The sequence below is a fragment of the Aotus nancymaae genome, unplaced genomic scaffold, assembly GCF_030222135.1.
Source record: "Aotus nancymaae isolate 86718 unplaced genomic scaffold, 86718_ANA_hifiasm-v0.15.2.pri h1tg000079l, whole genome shotgun sequence".
Classification (NCBI taxonomy): domain Eukaryota; kingdom Metazoa; phylum Chordata; class Mammalia; order Primates; family Aotidae; genus Aotus; species Aotus nancymaae.
In genome coordinates, this window is record NW_026988494.1 from 4,836,584 (window position 1) to 4,851,970 (window position 15,387).

The 15,387-nt window shown below is 37.2% G+C and overlaps 1 pseudogene; it reads left to right on the forward strand.

The window, feature by feature from the left end:
* Positions 1-11,656, forward strand: part of LOC105733505 (large ribosomal subunit protein uL1-like) — a 36,853-nt pseudogene extending 25,197 nt beyond the window's left edge.
* Positions 11,657-15,387: the final 3,731 nt, after the last annotated feature.

The window sequence follows — 15,387 nt, forward strand, 5'->3', positions numbered from 1 at the left end:
ATTCAAAGGTCTGACCAATTGCTTTAGTACCTGAAGTGCCTTTTAAGTAAATATTCTTTTATGAGAAGAATATTGAGGAAGGAGGGAAAGACAACAGGGACTTAAATCATTAGTCTCCTGGTTTTTATCTAAGGAAGGTAATATATTTAAATAGTGAATACTAAAGAAAATGCAATTCTAGGAGGAAATACTAGGCAACTTTTATGTAAAGACATAATATTTTGTAAAATATTCTGTATGTAATAACAGAATATTTTATTCACTGCTTCTTAGTGTCTTTCTGTCAGCATGTTGCTATCAAATCCAGATGTGCTCATTTGCACCTGGACATCAGTGCTGAGAAGAAATTCGCTATATTTAGTTCAGCAGAGCAGGCATGCCTTCCAACTCTTTCATGGGTTTCATGGCTCTATTTCTGTTTGTATTGCTTCTAGTATCTTTTCTCATTCAATTTCACCTAAACTCTAGGACTTCATGACAGCCTGAATAAGGAGATAAAGACTCATTCGTTCTGTAAATCTATCGTTAAAAAAAGAAAAAATCGTATTTCAATATTTCAGACAAATCAGAGTTTAATGCAAATATGAACACGTCATTCTGTATCACTTTAAAATAGATTGATTTTATTTTTTAAAAAATTACAAATAACTGGGCACAGTGGCTCCTGCCTGTAATCCCAGCACTTTGGGAGTCCAAGGCAGGTGAATCACTTGAGGTCAGGAGTTCAAGACCAGCCTGGCCAACGTGGCAAAACCCAATCTTTACTAAAAATACAAAAATTAGCTGGATGAGGTGATGGCTGCCTGTAAACCTGGCTACTCTGGAGGCTGAGACATGAGAATCTCTTGAACCCAGGAGGCAGGGGTTGCAGTGAGCCGAGATCGCACCACTGCACTCCAGCCTGGGTGACAGAGAAAGACTCCATCTCAGAAAATAAAAAAAAATAATACAAATAGAAAAGTTTACCCTTTCTGGCATAGAGTCCCATGAGTTCTTACACACTTGTAACCACCACCACTGATAGGATGCCCAGTGTTGCGAACATGTCAAGAAGTCTTCATACTGCTCCTCTGCATCAGATGCCCCTCCAGCTCTTCACTCTAACTACTGACTTGCTCTTTCTTCCTATATTTTGCCTTTTCCTGAAGGAATGTGGACTTACTTTGCAGAAAAAGAACACGAAATTTTAAATTAGTAAAATTTTTATTTTGCTTCACTAAAAGGGTGACATTGTTCACCAACTTTCACCAAAGGACCTATAAAATATTTGACTCAATGATGAATAGGTGATATTTTGGTCAGATACCAAATCTACTTTTCTGTGTTTGTTCCATGTACACTAAATAAAAAAAGAAACCCACAACATAATTAAAGGATATTGGAATGGATATAAGTTTTTGAGTTACTGGCAGTTAATTTCGAATATTTGCTTTGAAATAGGCCTTAAAATTTGAAGTAATTTTTTCATGAAGTCTAATCTCAGGATCCTGTCAAATGACAAAACTGCAAGCATTTGCTTTCAAGAGGAGATTTCTGAATGTTTCAATTCGGGAAGAAACTGTACAGAGATATTTCTACTATATCATGGGCATACATATTTTTTCTTTAATAACTAAATAAAAACATCGAAAACCCTAACTTTCAATGATTTCCAAAATAATTCAGTCTTATTAAATTCCTGTATTGCCTTCAAGTTAAAAACTTGCTTTCTTTTGCCTATGAAGTGAGCAATTCATAATTTAAGATCTGAATATATTATCACTTGACTAAGCCGCCTGAAATAATAGAACTATTGAACTATCAAAATCAATAATAAATATTTGTAATCTCTTAATTTTTAGGTTTACATGTAGCCAACATTCCCTAGATGGTCAGTGTAGCAAAACTGTGGAATGTTTCTTCAAACTACATGATAAAAGTACTAACTCTTAATACCTAAAACTCAACCTTAATCCCAAATCTTAGTGTTCATGTCCATGATGAATAGACATCAGGAAGTATATCATTGACCACATTTCTTTGTGAGTAAAGCAGTGTTTATTCTCTGGCAGTATATACCACACAGAGAGGATACACACCTACACAGTCTCTGCTCAGCCTAATTAACTGGTAGGAGTCTACCTCATGGTTTACAAAATAATAATAAAGTAAATCAAAAATATTTTCCCCTATAGCTTGTATTATCAATGATAAAAAGGACATAGTTGTTGAACATCTCTTTTATAGGTAAATCACTTAAGGCATCAAACTGATTCATCTTTTGTACTTTACATAATTTATCCAAATATAAGGCCAACTATCTGCTCTATTGGCAGAAATTCACAAACCAGTAATTGGATTTCTATACTATATGACACTGCTATTATGTAATATCCATTTTTGTCATTTGAAATGGAATTTTAGGGATTAGGTTCAGAGCATGATATTTGTTAATAACTTTTCAGGTGATATTACAAGCTTCTCTGTTTCAATGTGAGTTAAATCTCATTTTAGTTACAGAAAGAGCAGTTTTGAATGATGCTTCAGTGCCATAATTTCTACTTGAAAGCATTGTTTTTCTCTTGTTAAAGAAAAACTAATTTGGATTACTAGAGTTGTTACTTTGATTTACTTGAAAATAACACAAGAGATTCACTAAAATCTACCCTACCATTTGATAAAATTTCTTAACAGTGAACATACCAGTCTGAATTTTTAAATATTTGTTTTTATACTTTCAATTTTATCTGTTTTCCAATTACATATCATACTCAGAGACTCATTTATCTCAGTATATAAAACATTATGTACATAAAAACCCTGTGTACATACAACCCTTAGTATATAAAAAACCCTGTGTTTGCATTGGAATTTCCTTCAATATTCATTTTAATATATTTTTGAAGGCTGTAATGTTTTCATTAAAATTACTACTTTACTATCTCTGTATTTCCACAATCCATTGATTTATTTTTATGAATTGAGGATATAAGAAATACAAAAGTAGCAAATAAGAGATCTTTTGCAAATATACACAGCACATGCATTATATGAAATTATTTTAGTGGAGAGGAAGAAAATCTTATGGAATATGAGCTGAATGTTCTAATCTTCTATTATTGTATAACAAATTACCCCTGATACTTAATGAAACAACCTCTTAATTTTATTTCACAATTTTGTGGTTCAGGAATCAGGAAGGGCTGCCTGGCACAGTGGCTTATGCCTATAATCCCAGCACTCTGGGAGGTCAAGGCGGGCAGATCACTTTAGGTCAGGAGTTTGAGACCAGACTAGCCTACATGGAGAAACCCCATCTCCACTAAAAATACAAAAATTAGCCAGGCCTGGTGGTGCGCACCTATAGTCCCAGCTACTCAGGAGAGAATCACTCTCCTGAGGCAGAAGAATCACTTGAACCCAGGAGGCAGAGGGTGCAGTGAGCCGAGATGGTGCCACTGCACTCCAGTCTAGGTGACAGAGTGAGACTCTATCTCAAAAAATAAAATAAATTAAATGAAATAAAATACAAAAAGGGCTGGAGAACTTTTAAGTTCCACACAATATTGACAGAGGTCCCTGAGTATTCAGCTGACAGAATACCGAGCCTGATCTGGAAGGTCCAAGACAACTTGATACTCATGGCTGGGTTTTTGTTAAGGATGGCAGTCAGGCTGGGCTCAGCCAGAACTATCTATCAGAGAGTTTATAAATGGCCTCTACAGAACAGCAGTCTCGGGGACATCATGGTATCAAATGTTGGATGGCTCAGGACTTCCAGAGAAAGCATTTTTAGACAGAGGAAGTGGAAGCTGATGGTCTCTTAAGGCCTGGACCCGGAAGCTGGCTCCATATTCTGTTAGTAAATGTATTCGCTAAGTCCAGTCCTGGTTGAAGAGAAGGGGAATTAGAGTCTACTTCTCAATGAGAAGGGAAACAAAGAATATGTGTTTATCTTTAGTCCATCACACCAAGGCTATGTGATGGAGACAGTCCGGCTGTTCATGGGCTACTTTTCATAATGACAATGATTATGAACACTGCAAGTCTGTCCTCGAATGCTTATAGCTAATTGTGCATTTCATGTGTGTATGATGCCTGTAGCTATTTAAGTACATTTTCTTCTAAAACTATAAAACTTTGTGTAGCTGCATTAAACACCAGGGACCAGGCTACATTTGTGGTAGTACTTAGATAAAAATGTCTAACATGCCCCTAGGAGTATTGAATTTTTTATGACACATTTGTGGTCTCTAACACTAAGAGAAATGGTACAGTAAGTCATTTACCTAGGTTGTCAACCTGTGACATGTGAATTACAAACAACATAAAATTATCTTTATTTTTATGATATTCAGCAGTTTGTAAAGTACTTTTATTTATGTTGTTGTACTTGCATTTTACAACAGCCTTGTGAAACTGGAGGACTGTAATTATCATTTTCTTTTAATAGATTGATGTTTGACAGTTCAGAAGGAATGAACAATTTCTACAAACTCACAGTAGAGGCAAAGTTAACTTTTAAAAATTCAGTATTAATTTATTCAAAATTTACTGAACATCAACTATGTGCTAAGCTTTATACAAAGGACTGCAAATATGGCACAAGAGAAAGGATTCTAAGTTCCCTGCCCTCCAATAGCTTGTAATCTAGTATGATGCTGTTTTCCTTCAAATTTAATTCATGTTTTACTATCATAAATTTTGTCACATCTGGATACCACCTACACTACTAATGAAATATTTTTAATCAACTCACAAACTTTCAATACTTAAATGAACTTAGCCTAACCTTATAGAATATTCCTTTTAAACAAAGGCCTATGTATTATTTATTATAGTAATGAACTCTTCAGATATATATGTGTGTGTGTATAGGACATAAGTCAGGGTGGTGGGAAAAATTATAAGAAAGATGCAAACCTTCTTGGAAGGCTGGAGTGTTTTGCAAAAGCTTCAGTAAAGGGTTGTGGCTGAAGGCAACCTAACCCTCTTACCGTAAGCTAATAGCAAAGAGTAGATAACAAGGGAATGTAGAGGAGTTAATCTAACTAGCTTGTTTACTCATGTTGTCCTAAGACTGACCTTTGATCATCCGTGAGCAGAACTGCTCTCTATTTGGGGGGTGGGCAATGTCAATTACCCACTAATAGTGTTAATTCGAAACCTTTGTCATTAAATCTATCCTAAAACAAATATAAGCCTCTCCAGCATATGGGGGCTCCACAGCCGGACTCCAGTCTCTTCAGGGTCTGTAAGCCATGGGGTCCCCTAGCCATGCTCTCACAGGAAAAGGACCTGTGTCTGTGTACTTCTGTCATTTGTCACTCAGACAGAGTCTGCTGCTCAGACTCAGCATATACACATACACAGGCACACACACACACACACACACACACACACACACACGCACCACTGCCACCAAAAAACAATCATCTCCTATAACACCAGAAGTATACATATAATACCCATATAATACCCTGGAAAATGTCAGGCTGCTGGTTTTGATGCTCTTTAATATAGCATTATTACCTAGATCTCAAATAGCACATATGTATAGAGGACAAGGAAATGCAGCTCTATTTTGGAGATCTTTCAACTGTATGACCAGAAGCTAGCAAAATAATACATTTGGAAATATGCTCCCTGAAATTTACTTTTCAGAACTGTTTCTGAACAGTTTTATTCTGAGCAGTTGCACAATATCTACCATTCATCTGAATGGTAAACTCAAGCTACTGCCTGCCAATGACTACTCTAAATGATAGAATCAACCAGTCACTGGCATCTTTAAAGTCCCTGAAGTGAAAACCTATGAATATTCTTTTTGTTTTATTTATTAGTAAGAGATTGAAATTGCAAGGAAAAAAAATTATTGTTGCTGTTTGCTCTTTTACATTATTTAGCCTTTATCACTGAAGTTTATCCATCTATATGTGATATAGATGTTCAAATTACATCATATGTAATCAAAATACAGCTTATAACCATTTCCCTTAGGTATTATTGTACAGAAATAAACTTTACTGATGTATTTTATTCAAGGGTAATCTCACAACAGGGTATGTTGCATGCATATAAATGTAAACAAACATTTTGGCAACACTGATCTCTGAATCCTCTGACTCCTCCTCCTTCCTTCTTCCTCTTCTTCCTACTTTCTCTTCTTCAAGTGTATTTAACTTTTATTGACACAGAACTGGATATATATTGCTTCTACTACTAGCAGGGTTAACTCAAGCCAGTTTGAATTCCAGAGTCCTTTTTAATAAAGATGCATAATCCACTAGGTTTATGGGTTACTTGAAAAAAATATATTTAATTGTCTAGTCCTAACAAATGTATTTCTTCCCTTCTTTTATTTTGCATTAAATTTTTCTCCGAGTAAAATATCCAATTAAAGTAATTTACACTGAGGTGTAAAAGACTGATAAGATTTAATAGGGAATCTCTTTCAAATTTATGTATGTCAACCTATAATAAATTTATCTCTAAATTAAAAGATTCTTCCTTAAATTATGTAATTTCAGGTATGGGGGAAAACAATGAGAAAAGAATACTTTGCCATGGAAACATTTGTATGTTTCAGAAATCACAACTTATAGACCAGAATCTACTTACTTACATTTATTAGAGAATCAGAGCTGTCTTAGAAAATTTATGCTAGTGTTGCAGCAAATGCTGGGACCACTCAGAAAAGACATAGGCATTATTTGCGGTTTGTGAATCAGCAGGAATAAATAGGCAGAGACTGCACAAACTTGGCCTGGTCTGCCCCACAGAGCATTCTTGGAATTGAACCTTGGGTGAGTAGAATGAGGGGTATCCAACATCACCTTGCTCATTCAGAATGATGCTTTGTTTCAGCCTGGGTCCATCTTATAGGATTTCTCAGTTGTTTATTTCTTTGTACTTAATCATTGGCTTATTTATGATTATTAAAGCCTAACATTTTAAAAAATGGGATACTCTAGGTAGAAATCTCCTTGTGGTACTCTCTCATGAATTTATGGAAGGAAATTTAGATATGGGAATAACTCTTCACAGCTACCTAGTTCCAGAAACATCTTACCTATTGCATCTAAACTTAGAGTTACCATTGAATGACCCAACTCAAATATGTTGCCTACTTGTCTAGCTGAAGTGTAATTACTAATTGCCTTGATTAGAAGAAGAGTTTCCCTGTAAATCCTTATGATGCTTGGCTTATGACCATCTTATGTATTTTCTTTAAAGTATTTTATTAAAATCCTTATTAATTGTTTTGCCTGGTAATGTGTAAGTACACTGTCAGGGAGTATCTTTCTCATTATTATGTTCCCCACATGTAAATGTTAATAAATGATTGAAATAAAGAATACCAAAACTAAATTAACTCCATGCTTTTCCAGAATGCAGTCATTGATAGAGTTGCTTAAAAGTATATGTAGAGTGTCCCAGGCCGGCAGGAGGTAACAGTGATCTAAGAACCCAAAGCAATACTGAAACCACTTTTATGAAACTTATGACAGTGGGAGAAATCTAACATAACTCACTCAGTCTTACTCCCAACCTTGCAAGACAGTCTTTGCTCATTCTTAGCTAACTATTGAAGGAATTTAGTTTGTAGTTTAAGTCTAAAACAAAGATGATAACAGCCCTTTCCAAAAACTAACCTTCTCCTTGGTAAGGGACTGAAACCACTTTTGTAAAACAAAAGAAGGGCCACAAGGCTAGAATTGGGGTAGGTAGGAGCCTGAATTCTGCTAAGTTGTAGCATAGCGAAATTCTGAACAGCCGCTGTTTCTTTTGTTAGCGTGGTTAAACTATAAGAAGTTATTGTTTTATAACTTGCTTTTGAAAACTGCTTACTACTCAGGAGTCACACAGTGAATGGTCACAAGATTAACTTACTCAGTTTCCCCTACAGATAACATCACCATTGTAAATCCTTTAAGACTAGTGTTTATTTTTCAGAACTTGCATTCTATATGGATCAACTAGCATCTTGTAGTTGTAACCACTACCCAGTAACTGACTCAGCACAAGCAGACAGTGTCAACCCCCTGTGATTTCATCCCAGACCCATCTCATCAGCAATCCTCATTCCCTAGCCCTCTGACTGCCAAGCTATCCTTGAAAAACCCTAGCCCCCAAATTCTTGGAAAGGCAGATTTGAGAATTACCTCTTATCCTTCCACATGGCTGGCCCTCTGATCATTAAACTCTTTCTTTGCTGCAAACATTCCTGCTGTTCTCAGTGTATTAGCTTTTTTTGGGTAGTAGGCAAGAAGAACCCAACTGGGTGACTACAAAGCCTTCAAGTCCAGGAAAGAAAGAAGATAAAGATCCAATTTGTTCTAGAAAAGCTCACTGAAATCCAAGTTGAGCAAAACACAAAACATAGTGCTAAATCCCATAGGCTAAATATTTGTGAATTTGGATCAACAGATTATAAGACAGAAAGATGTATTATTCCTAAAGAACACGTGAACAAAGTAAGGGAGCAACTCTTTCTCTTGGGGAAGGCTCTGAAATCAATGTTTACCATTTGAAGGCTGTCCTCTCCAATCTGATCGAAATATTGAAATGTTTCAAAATGTTTTCAAAACTCTCTCAAATTAGATAGTGTAGATGAGTAGTTACTTTTTAAAAAGTGTTTCCTTTTTTAAGTAATATAAATAAATGTTTTATTTGCCTTTTTACAAATAAATTCTAAATAAAGACTTTTTTGTATGATGACTCACTATTCCAACATGAACTAGTCAACTATAAAACCTGGGAAATTGCCTAATTACGTACGTTGGAGTAAGGAATATTGTCACTATTCTGAATTCAAATAGTTTCTAACATCATTGAAGGGGTGACAATCTTTACTGCCCCTTTCTGTTATGTTCTTTTTCTATTTCTCTGGGGAACATCTCTACTTATAACTTATAGAATATTTGAGAATCTTCAAGGAGGAAAGACGCTAAATAAATTTGCAATATTTTTTTCGGAGAAGAAGGGTTGGTTAAGCTAGCATTGAAGCATTACATATTTATTTCATAACAAATTTGTGAGTCAAAGAGAGTTGCCTTTATTTATTTTTTATTTATTTATTTTACCCCAGCCTATTCTGATAGAAGGATTCAGAACTCCATCTGGTTCTTCTAGTTTCCTTCATTGTCATTTGTAATGAAGAGTTTGCAATAATTTTTCAGGATGACACCTTTGTTTATTGATTTGTGAAACAGAATGAAACCCAGACCAGTTTATACACATCTACCAGAGTCTTCAGAGGCTAAAACAAACATATTAGAACCTGCTTATGTCAGAAAAAAAGAACAATGATAGAGAGAAGCAATTCTGAGTGAGATGGAATTTTTTTTACTAACTCTTTTCTCTGACAATGGAAGGGGGAATTTTTTCTTGGTATCAGTATCAGTTCACACTCATAAAAAAATTCACATTCATATTTACCATTCAGAAATATGTCCATATCATGAATAAACTGTCACAGGCACTGATTACACTGTTTTGTTCTTGCTTTGATTTACCTTACAGAATGAAAGATGGGTTTTATCATAAGAAATGAAAAGGAAAGATTCCATCTTTAAACATTATTAAAAATAAGAACTGAATTCAATATCTTCACAGGGACTGGTCGAGCACTTGTAACTTTCTTTCTGAGCAATGTTTTGCAGGTTGACTACATCCTAGGGCTTGCAGCATAGATCTAAGTAGACAAGCCTTTGAATTAAGAATGAGCACCCTCTGTGGCATTCAGAGGTGAGGCTGCTCACAGAGGTTCAGTGACCCTGGAAACTAATTCCTCACCAGCCAACCTTTCAAAAGGAAGCCTGTAATTAATTGGTGGCTTGATTAAAGTGGAAGGATGGTGGGAATATTTCTACCTTTGGAAAAATAGAACATTTATCTAACGCTAATTGACCAAGTATTTGCTCTAAAGCAAGGCACTTCATTCTTTATGTGGGATACTGAGATTTGGTAACTGAGAGCCAGTTCTCTGCCACTCCTATTCCTAAGGGAAGTAGAGAGAGCAGAAAGTGTTTAAACAGTTTTCTCAATGGCTTTCTCGAAATTTATGACATAAATAAAAAGAGAAAAATTTTAACTACCTCTCTTCCCATCTGTATCTTCCTCCAAAGTTACCTATAATCTTAGTTCAGCGATTCACAATGCTAGCTACACATTAAAACTATTGAAAAATGTTAGAGAGATTTTTAAATTCCAGAACCTAAGTTTTATCCCAGAGTTTCCGGTTTCATTTCCTTGAGGTGATCTGAGACATCAGTGTGTGTGTGTTTGCACACACTCTAACAGGTATACACATCCATGAGATTCTCATTTTATTATTTTTCGGTTTTGCAGCCAAGTTTGAGATCCAGTGTGTTTAATTCAAGCCTTCAGTATAATTTTATTCACCTTTACGTAAGAGCTAGCCTGTGTATCTTGCTTAATAGCACTACCTATGAGCTCCTTAATGTCTGTTGTGTCTCTCTCACATGTGTTAGTAAGAAGCTTAGACATTCTTTTCAATGAATGAAAATGTTTCAGTAACAGAAATAGCTCCCTAATAATTGATTTATTTTAGGCAATCAAAAAGTGCCTAGCCCATTTTGGACTATCTAATGGGAATGCTTCCCCCCAAATACCATACCGTTTATATTTCTTATTCAAACCACTGATATTCATGTTTATTACTTGAATTCCTGAAAGTTGAACAACACAAATGCTGCCAACCGATCTATTGCTGATATGAATTCTCTAAGCCCATCGAATCATCACTCCAGCAACTCCAAGGCCCTTCACTAACTTGGCAAGGTGATTTTTTGCATTGCAGAGGACAGGTAGGCTAACAAACCAACGCAAATAATCCATGCAAATTCTCAGTTTCACTCATATGAAGAGCCATCCTCTTAACACTCTTATTTCTTCAGAGACAATGGGTTTAAGCCTTCTTTCCGTAAGAACAGCCCAAACTTAGAGTAGATGCCATGACATACGAACTTTATTATAAAATAATGATAGGCTCTTTTCCCGTGAGCGTGGCGTGAGAAGTCTCTCACAACACCATGTACCCAGGCGGCGCAGGAAGTCCTGCACCAGAACCAGCACAAGGGCCGCAAGTTCCTGGAGAGTTACAGATCAGCTTGAAGAACTGCGACCCCCAGAAGACAAGCGCTTCTCAGGCACCATCAGGCTTAAGTCCACTCCCTGTCCCAAGTCCTCCACGTGTGTCCTGGGGGAACTGCAGCACTGTAACGAGGCCAAGGCCGTGGGTATCACTTACATAGATATTGAGGCACTGAAAAAACTCAACAAGAATAAGAAACTGGTCAAGAAGCTGGCCAAGAAGTATGATGCAATTTTGGCCTCAGGGTCTCTGATTAAGCAGATTTAACGAATTCTCAGCCCAAACCTAAATAAGGCAGGAAAGTTCGCTTCCCTGCTGACACATGACGAAAATATGGTGGCCAAAGTGGATGAGGTGAAGTGCACAATCAAGCTCCAAATGAAAAAGGTGTTATGTCTAGCTGTGGCTGTCAGTCATGTGAAGATGACAGACGGTGAGCTTGTGTATAACATTCACCTGTCTGTCAACTTCTTGGTGCCATTGCTTAAGAAAATCTGGCTGAATATCTGGGCTTCAAATATCAAGAGCACCATGGGCGAGCCCCAGCAGCTATATTAAGGCACATTTGAATAAATTCTACTGTTACCAGGCAAAAAATAAAATAATGACAGTAATTATTATTATAATATTGGCCTTTGATATTTGTGGTAGAATAAAACCATGTGAGTCCCCTTTTCTAACTGAAAATGACTCCTCCTCAAAGAATAATCATAGTAGACACAGAAGGAAAACAAAATAATCACAGTAAACACAGAAGCAAAAAACGTTATATTCGAGGAAGTGAGGTAACCTCAAAGCACAATAGATAAAAATTAAAAGCTGTTAGTCAAGGATAATAAAGATGTTGTCAGGGCAGCTCATTCTCAAACATGTAAATCTGAAGATAAACAAGCAGGTTTTGTTCACAGAATCTCCCAAAAACTGAGAAACTGGGCACTGGAACAGCTGAGAGGAAAGACGAGGTGGGACATCAAAAGGGTGAGTCTAGATTGTAGACGTCAAGGGAACAGTTAAAAGCCCAACTTCCACCGCCACTTGGAACAGAAGGGCAACACCCTGTGCTGTCTTCATAGGGGAAAGAGGTCAATTTTCTGGGAAAAAAAATAGACCAGAGAGACTTGGAGTTACAGGCAGAAGATCGTTAAGGTGAAGTGCTGTCTTGAAGGCAGAATGATTACGTTAAAGTCTGCCTATTTGACGATTATTAGGCCTCCAGCTTGCTTTCCTCAATCAGCCACAGAAGAGCCACAATCTGGTGTAAACTCGCCACACTCCCAGGCAACAGACTGGGAAATGTATCTCAAGACAAACTAAATCACTAAGTCTTACCAGACCCAAGAATGCTGCATCTAACCCAACAGTGGGAAAGCTTATCAACACATCATGTTATACTAATGAACTACAGTAAGGCTGAGAAACTGAGACAAAGATATCTTAGATAGTTGAAGGTGCAATAATGAAGAAAATAGGAAAGTCAGTTGTAAGTATATCTGAAGCAGTGAGATAGCCTGAACCCCCTTCACCACTGTAGTAGGCAGAATCCCCAGTGACCCCCAGGATTCCCATCCCTGGCACACATACTCTGAATCATCCCTTCCCGTGAGTTTGGGGAAATATGGGAATATAATGGTATATTACTCCCTTAATTAGGTACAGTGTTAGGTACTTCTTGTATTGCTATAAAGAAATACATGAGACTGGGTAATTTATAAAGAAAAGAGGTTTTATTAGAGTATCATTCTGCAGGCTGTGCAAGCATGCTGCTGGCATCTGCTCAGCTTCTGAGGAGGCTTTTACTCATGATGGAAGGTGAAGTAGGAGCAAGAGAGAGTGGGAAAGGTGCCACACACTTTAAACAATCAGATCTCGTGATAACTCACTTATGGTGAGGACAGCACCACGCCATGAGGGATCTGCCCTCATGACCCAAACACCTCACACTAGGTCCCACTTCCAACATCGGGGATTAAATTTCAACATGAGGTTTGGGCAGAAACAAATACCCAAACTGTATCAGTCACTTTATGCGGCAAATATGATGGAAGAGTCCCTCCTGTGACTACATTATATTATTTACAACTCCCTCATAGTGGGCTGGAGAGAGATTCCCTGCTGGCTTTGAAGAAGTCGCTGCCATGTTGTGAGAGGGCCTTGTGTCTTGGATCAGCCAACAACCAGCAAGGAAATGGAACCCCAGCCTGTAACCATAAGGCATTTAATTCCACCAACAATCTGAATGAGCCTGGAAGATGATCCCAAGCTCCCAAGAAGAAAGCCAGAGGACACCTTGATTTCAGCCTTGTGAGAAGCTGAGTAGAAGACCCAATAATGCCAAGCCCAAACTTCTGACCTACAGAACTGTGAGAAAATGAATAGGTGGGCTTTAAACTGCTATCATTATGAAGCACATTCACCAGGCACAGGTTACCAACTTGTCTGAGTCGGGTGAGACATAAAAACCACACACAAAGTTACATGAAGCAGGTTTATTACTTATACATTAGGCAGCAAGGGACAATAGAAGCCTAGGACTCATGTTGAGCCAGGCTCCTAAATGCACACCACACCTCTAAAGCTGAGGAAAGCTGCCTATAGCAGATGGACTCTCATCTCTAGGTGCCTCTCTTACAGCCAGCCCACCTTGGGCTTTATACCTCAGGGTCACAAGACTGCCTGGGCTGACTCATTTAAGGATGTCCTGTTTCTGGGGGAGAACTGGAACAGAGTCTAGGCTGATCCTGCTAGCTCCTCCTTACATCAACATGTTCCATTCCCATTATATTCCACAGTTACATTGAGAACTACAAGTGAAAAAGAGAGAAAAAAGCTGAGTCTATCTAAGGCTACCCAGAGAACTGTTTTTCAATGGTTGTGTTAATTTGTTACTCAGCCATAAAAAAAAACAAACCAAAAAAAACTATACACCAACAAAAGCAAGATCTTTAAGAGAGGTTGAATTACCTATAGGGACCTGTACTTGGAGGCACTAAGATCAGCGGAGGGTCCATGGCAGATTAGGTATATCATCAGGGACCTGGCAATAAAAAATGGCACACTCAAACTAGATAATTAAGGAGAGTTTAATAAAATGGACTATTAAAATGCATGGACATTAAAGAAATGAACAAAGGATAGGGCAGTATTCCAGGATCAGCAACAGCAGGAGCCATTACCACTTCTAGGACTGAAGGGGCAAGGATATGGAGTAAATACTAGAACTCAGAGGGTAGCTGTGCAGAAAAAGCTATTTGGCAGGAGCTGCGCACTTCAGCAGAGGGTTGCAGCCAACTTAAGATAAAACCATCATCGAAAATATCTGAGCAACATAATTGCAGATGTCTTCTCCCTTCCTCTGATCTCCTGATAGTGTCTACACAGAGTGAACCAAACAAGAAACTGGAGATTAGAGATGTTCATTGGTATATCTCATTGGAAGCATGAATGAAATTGCATTCAATTAATATATTTGTTTTAGGAAAGATATTTATCTTCCTACTTGCTTAGCCACATAACCCCTCAGCTTTGAGCTGGGCACAAAGCTACTTGGAATAAAGTCTGTACTAATCACTTTCTTTGCAGGTGAGTGAGCTTCTCACTCAGGAAGGAAAAAAATAGAATAGAATACGAAGGGACAGAGAGAACTTACTTACACAGACAATGACATGTGCCCTTTAGGGTCTTTATCCTTTATCCAGGTGACAAATGTCTTTTACATAAGGTCTCAACAGCTTCTGTGTCATCGCAGAGTGATATAGATTTGAACGAAGCCTACTATTGTATTTTAAATAAATTAGTAGGAGTAAGAGAACAAATAAATAATTAATGCACAAAAACCATAGCTGTAAAGGTCCTCATTTCCAGAGTCAGTCATAAGGTCTAAGTTAATAGTCATAGCTACTTTTTCTCACCACCAATTTCATCATATCTAAGCCAGATGCTTGCAGAGGGTAAGGAGAACATTACCAGAACTTAAGCACAGAGTTGACTCAGCTGCAAAGCAGGCTGTTGATGAAGACTATTCCATGTAGCCATGTGCCCCGCTCAAATTTGAGTGTTGTGTGGCCAAGAAGGAAAATAAATATCTTTCTTAAAATAAATATATTAATTGAATGCAATTTCACTGGTACTCCCAATGAGATGTTGATATATTATTTGTTTTTGATTTTGTTACTATATTATCTTTGTTTCAAATTGGATAAAAATAATCTTAAAATTTTTTTAAAAGGACAAATGTCTAAGATGAACTAAGTAAACTGTCAAAAAGAAAAAGAAAGGTAAGTGATCTTATG